This window comes from Nycticebus coucang, chromosome 14 (genome assembly GCF_027406575.1).
Source record: "Nycticebus coucang isolate mNycCou1 chromosome 14, mNycCou1.pri, whole genome shotgun sequence".
In the NCBI taxonomy this organism is placed as follows: Eukaryota; Metazoa; Chordata; class Mammalia; order Primates; family Lorisidae; genus Nycticebus; species Nycticebus coucang.
This window is the reverse complement of record NC_069793.1, coordinates 16,860,562-16,867,836: the sequence shown is the minus strand read 5'-3', so window position 1 is coordinate 16,867,836 and position 7,275 is coordinate 16,860,562.

Genomic DNA, 7,275 nt, shown 5'->3' with positions numbered 1-7,275 from the left:
GACAGAACGGAATATGATGTAGCAGTGAAAATTATTCTACAGCTACATTTAACACTCATACACAATTTAGTAACTTCACGTTGCGTGATAAAACTAAAATAAATTTCTAAAATTCTGCATATGGAAAGATAAATTAAAAATTCCAAACCAGGTAAAAATATAAAAAGTATATATGTGATAAAGATAATTTAATTTTAGGAAACAATATAATTATACATTCAAATATCAGGATATTAATGTGGTGAAGGGTATGTTAACCAGTTTCATGAAAGAATTTCAAATTGTATAGAAAACTAGCACATTGTACCCCATAATTGCATTAATGTACACAGCTGTGATTTAATAAAAGAAAAAAACCAAATATCATGATATTGGTTACTTTTACTCTCAGGCAGGGGGAAGGATAGAAAAGGGATTAAAATAGATTGAATCACTGATGATATTTAAATTTGAGGGACGAGCAGTAAGTTTACAGTATTTGTTGTGCTATTTAAATAAATGTATCAAAACAATAACATAAAATAAATAAAATAAAGTGGTTTGGAAATAGATGAATTCTGTGTTTGACAGTTTACTACCAGAGCTCTTTCCTCATCTTACCTGTTGACTCAGTTTCCTTTGGTGTTGACTCCTTTTTGATCAGCTTCTCGTCACTCATGAGTGGACTGTAAGTAGGAGTTCTGGGTTTCTCCTTTCAGAACTCTATTAGGAAAAAAATGAATTATTTTTCCCCAAAATCCAAACAAAATTATGGAGCTTGCTACCAGATTCTTGACTTGATCCTTTCATCTTCCCAGATATGTTTTCTGATTGGCTGAGTGGGGTCCTATTTCTGTTCTTGGGATAACACTACCCAAACCTTACAGACTAAATATGAACAAGTGGTCATTTTTTTTGGAGAACAATTGTTTACTTATTTAAGAAGGAAAATGGGCATGGACGATCAAGGGTCCCTGAGACAGTTTGTACAACTCATCTCCAGCCATTATTATCCAGCAAGCTGTATATATTTACAGAGGTGTTTAAATGTCGCACAGCCAGACAACAAATGTCCTGCAAAGGTTGAAGGCATCCTCATTATTGATACTACATTGTACACAGCATCATGAAAAATATCACACATCCTCATATGGAGAAAAGCTAGCATTTTCAATGTCCCATATGACGTCTCCCAGAGTTGTTGATTGTGCTAGGAAATCATATCTTTGGAAGAGATTCCTGCAAGGATATTTATTGGGTCTCAAGATCAGACTTCCCCTTTATTTGCTGCCTTCTAAAATAATGGTCAGTTCAGAAAGATCAGAAGAGATTCATTCTTTTTTTTTTTTTTTATCATTACAGAGCTAGTTTTTCAGAAATATTGATTCTAAGTTGTTCAAATTCTCTTTCAATTTGGTTTCATTTGTTTCACTCATTTGTTATTAATTATATACTATCTTGTTCTCCACCATATCAACTATACTAAGTAATTACGAACAAGACAGTCATAATCCAATGCTTACTTTCAACAAATGCTTACAATTGATAGAACTTGCTAAGAGCTTGAGAAAGAAAGAATTTTCACCTTGTTTCTGTTGTACAAATTTCTTCTATTTTAATGTTCTCTAGTTATCAGTCATTTCAGTCAGGACTTGGATATTGTGAGTTTCAGACACTAGGGCTTAAGTGGTCTTTTCAGACAGAAAACTTGCCCATTCCTTATGTAGTTAATCCTTCTAGGGTTGTTTTCAATGTTGATATAACTATATTTTGTTCCTTGATCACTTCTCCAATCTCTCTATCTGTTTTCTTTGAGTGCCCACATAAATATTTGAATTTATATAAATATTTATATAGTATTTATACTAGTCACTTACAAATAATTATTTCCTGTATTTCCATATTGACTTCAAATTCATACTTGAAAAATATTAAATTGTTTATTGAAAAATTTCAGTTATTTATCCTTGGCTATTTGAAGTAAAATGTGCCTTCACTGCCTTACTATTAACCCCCCCCCTTTTTTTTTTTTTGAGATAGGGTCTGGCTTAGTCACCCAGGCTGGAATACAGTGATGTCATCATAGCTCACTGCAGCTTTGGACTCCTGGGCTCAAGTGTTCTCCTGCCTCAGCCTCACAACCAGTGGGAGCAACAGTCATGTACTTTTATTCCCAGCTAATTTTTCTTACTTTTTCTTGCTAAAGGAAATTTGCCTTATGTTGCCTAGACTGGTCTTGAACACCTGGCCTCAAGCAATCCCCTCTCCTCAGCCTCCCAGAGGCTTGAAACAGTAAGTGATACCATTACTCAGACATTGGAAATGTCTTTCATGATCATACTTTCTAGTACTCTGTGGTTTACAGTCTATGCTAGAAAAATGTATGCAAAGAGAAAGAGTCATTTGTATAAATATTAATATCGAACTTAATAAATATGTAACATGATCAAGCTGCTTAAATTCTGTGATTTTGTTTTCTCTGTTAAATTTCTTTGTTAATAACTACCTCAAGGAATGTGAAATCTCTTTGTCAATAACTACCTCAAGGAATAATTATGTGAATGCAAAGATATGATTTATGTCAAGTGGCAAGCACAGAGCCTTGTATATAAGACATATTCGACAAATCTTTGGTGAAGTAATATTATTTCAATAAAATGTATTCCTTATAAATGTTCTTTTTACTAACGTGAGTTAGTAAAATAAATGGAAATGAATTATAAAAAACATATGAGAGTAGTGTTCCTTTTATATTTTTAAATCCCCAGACAACTTGCTGTAAATCTGTGGGGCTTGTTTTCCATAGTCCACAGGGAAGAACTTCTGGATTTAGGACACCACAGTACCAGATTGGGTGCAGTGGCTCAGGCCTATAATCCCAACACTGGGAGGCTAAGGCAGGAGTATGGATGGCTTGAGGCCAGGGGTTCTAGAGCAGAAAAGTATGCTGCTATCTCGAGATTGCAAATATATTACAAGTATGTTACAGGAGTAGAAAGTTTTGTGTCCTAATGCACAGAGTGCCAACTTAGGGCACCGGGTGGGAGCAGAGTTATTTCTTGATGATCCACCTTGTCTTTTGCCAATGATAGTATTTTTTGATTTTCCTGTGTTATGTGACCCTCTCCACCATCCATTTGTGTTTTCCCTCTCTTCCTCTCATACCTTTGGTATGCCTGAGGCATCTAACACTTACACACCCTTGTATGTGTCTGGCTACTGAATACTAGGAGAGTAACTTGCTATTCTTATAGGCTAAATAGATAAACCACAAGTTACATTTATTATAACATCTGAGATATTTTTGATTAGCAAAAGAAAGGAAATGTTGGGACTAATATTCTCTGTGATGGTAACATCTTACATCATTATGTGTTACAATATTCCCTCTGGATTGCATAATGAACTTTTTTTGGTTTTATATGTGAGGGTTGATTTAAAAAGGGCTGGACAGACGATTGTGATTTATAGAGTCTTGTAAAAGGTAAGTGATAGATTATTTTCATCTTTACAAGCTCAGGGAATCATGATTTACAAATTAATTAAAATAATTTAAAAGTATACTTCCATACATCTTATGACTCTACTATTCCTATATACTCTAAGAAAGGAACAGGAAAAAATGTATAACCCAGTTTTTATAGGTTGATTATTTCTAGGAAAAAATATGAATGGATTATAAGCTTTGGAACAATATGATCTTTTGGACTCAAAAATATTTTATAATCATCAGATCAAAAAAAAAAAAAAAAAACCAAGCCGTTATAATTGTTTGGGGAGAGAAGGATGCACCTTAAGGGAAATTATAGTTTCTTGAGATCACAGAGTATAGAAACATTTATATTTATATTGTTCTTTTTTTAAAGCAAGGCAGCTGAGCAAGATAAGTCCTCACTAAGGACTATGGGTACCAGAAACTTAGAAGAGATTATACCTAGTAAATAATTAAAGAGGCTGGGTGCAGCGGCTCGCACTTGTAATCCTAGCACTCTGGGAGGCCAAGACAGGTGGATTGCTTGAGTTCAGGAGTTTGAGACCAGTCTGAGCAAGAGCAAGATCTCTGTGCCTACGAAAAAAATAGCTGGGCATTGTGGTGGGTACCTGTAGTCCCACCTATTTGGGAGGCTCAGGCAAGAGGATCACGTGAGCCAAGAAGTCTGAGGTTGCTATGAGGTATGATGCCATGGCACTTGACCGAAGGGTGACACCCCCCCACAAAAAAAACAAACTAAAGAAACAGTTAATAGAAAATAGTAACTTTGACAATGCTTCTAGAGATTGCCAGGTTTTCCATAGCCAAGTGCAAGATTTGAATATAATATTGCATATCACTGCAGAGAATTACTTCTTGCATGTTTCTTGGAAAGTATTCTAAGAATATAATTTGCAATTGATAAACATCTGAGATGTAGTTTTGAATAAATACTCTGTAGAAAACATTCAGAGGAAACACAAAAATGCATAGTCTGAACGCTACACATTCAAAGTGAAAAATAATATGCTATATGTTAGGTGAGTACATTACTAAACATGTCTTGGGTAAACATCATGCCCTTGCTCAATGTTTGTCCTTACCCCGTCTGCTCCCATGTGTCATCTTATCTACCCTCGCCATTCCACACTGTTCCTGCTCTTTGTCTAGTAACATTTGGGAAGAGGGGAAATTAAATACTAATTTCATGATACGTATATTTGGGGCAACCAGGTACAGGACTCAGGGGTAAAGGGTATGAATTTTAGGATGACATTTTGGTCCTCAGGCCAGCTAGTTTCTGGGGCATCTCTTGACCAGCTAGCAGGAACCATGGGATCGCTTACACAGAGTGAGAAACTCAAAGAGGGCAGGTGGTGTCACTCTAATTTGGGGGTGTAGGGGATCAAGCTTCTCTGACAACCTGTTTCATTTTCCACAGATAAAGGTAAATTCTGCATAGAAATAAAGGAAGTACAGAGATTCAATCACAGATATGAGTCTGGCATAACTGATTTGGGAGTGGCGGTTGGTTTCGGAGGGATTCCTTAATGATGCCTCTCCTTGTGGCCTCTGCAGTACAACAAAGAGGCATGAAGGAGCCACCTGACACTCTGTATGTCACTGTCATCCGTCATCCACCTTTTCCTCATCGATTTCCTTTCAACTTTTCTCCGTTACCTCCAATGGCAATACATCGTCTACTTATTTTTTTTTGTTTTGACCAGTGTAGTCATTCTAAACGTGCCCAGTCCTGTTTGAAGAGTTGAGGTCAGTGCACTAGTTATAGAATATATTCTATATTACAGTGCTGTTTTTCTTTCCCAGACCATTGTGACCAATTATTTTTTCTGTTTCCTTTGAAAACCTGATGGAAAGTGTTAAAACTCCTCTGGAAAAACAAATGAATGCAGAGCCATACTCATAAAAATTCCCCCATGTACCAGGGGGGAAGCTATGAAATACGTGTAAAGGCTCTCCTTGTATCACTTAAGGGCTGAGGATTCCTATAAAATAATACATTCCTAAACTGTTCTTTTTATGAGAGTTAGAGTCCCAGTATCTTTCATGGCAGTGCAACGCTATGCAGAGAGCAGCAGGCATTATTCCAGGTCATGCAGCTGAGTCACTAAGTTATTTAAAATATGTTTCAGGATTTTTTTTTTAAGAGGGATGTACTTGTCAGTCTACCATAATGATATATAGAAGCCCCAGTAAATTAACTGTATGAATTCCTCTGTGCAATTAGAATAGCACTGAAATAATTAGATAAATATTACCACATTTTAAAAGATAAGAGAGAATGTCAATTTCAAAACCATTAAGCACCAATATTATACATCAGGTTTGGTAGAGTGGAGAATAATATCCCATGTACACATAGCTTTCCAGAAAATTTGTTCCAAGAAGGAAGCTAAAGAGGCATATACTTAATGCAGTCAAGCAAATGTGTATAATAGGATAAGTAAAGGTATAAAGAGATCCCTTAGAGAGTTGATTTCTCACAAGGCAATCATGAAAGGGTGCTTAGAAGACGTTTCTTCATATTCAGAACTTGAAGTTTCAGGCTGACTGAAGTAACTAGAAATGGAAAGGGATGCCAGGAAGGAAGATAGCTATTGGCTATTGATTAAACTATTGATTAAATATTTGATGAGGACCCCGAATTATTAACAAGTCAATTAAATCCTATATTGACGATACTTAATTTATCTAAAAAAGTCTATATTCAAATGTGTAATGTAAATGAGCTCGCTCTAGACATGAGTAGTCTGATAGAATTGTTAATAGATAGGCCAGAAATCACATGAGCAAAGGAGTGGCCAGAATCATGGACTATTATACGTGAAAAAGACTCACGTATTTTCATGCCTCCGAAGACTCTGCAATTTCAAGCACATTTTAAGATGGTTCACTCTTCTAAATTAAGAAAAGAAAAAAAAATGACCTTACTACAATAATTAAAATACCTACAAAAAGGATCTAGACACAGAGCTTTATTCTTGAAAATGAAGTCTGTGATATATCTTTCCAAATTAAAAAAAAAAAGTATTCAGTTACGACTATACATTATCTCATTTCTCTGGAACTACATCTCCTCTCACTCTTCCAGATCTCTGCTGTATTCCAAGAATGTGGGGTTTCCAGATACCTAGATGGAAAAGACTCCGTGGGGGAGTGCAATCACACTCTAGTCCTCCTGCGCATGCCTGTGATAGCCCTTCAACCTACCCCATTTACATTATGCTCAAGCTAAAACAGAATTGTGAAAACATGAGCAACTGTGTAGCAATAACCCACTCTCATTTTATTTAAATGTAGCCTTAGAGACTCTGAGTACCCAAAGGGTGCTTTTAATGAATTAGAAGAAAATTAGAAATGGAGATGTTTAATATTACCAACTATCAAAGAATATTTGTTTCTGTTTATTAGCATATGTCAAGTCTTAGACATTATAAGGTCAGTTCAAGGTGGCAGCGGATTATTTAAAGGTTACAGGTGTTTCCTTTTCCTCTTTTCAATCTGGAATATCTGAGAGTGATGTACCATACAAAAAAATAGATGCCAATATTTATTGAAAATGGAAGAAAGTGAAGGTAATTTTAGAATAGATACATACATCTTAACTTTGTGTGTGTTGAATTGGGAAAATTAATCATAATTATGCCAAAGTGAACAAGGGATTGACGAATTCTATAAGGAAGTATCACATTCATAAGCATATTTGAGACTCATAATAACCCAATGAAGCAGTCAGTAAAATTAAGAAATAAGTGTTGAAGAGACTTATTAAGAAACTACACACAGAATGTCCGTGATGAGGA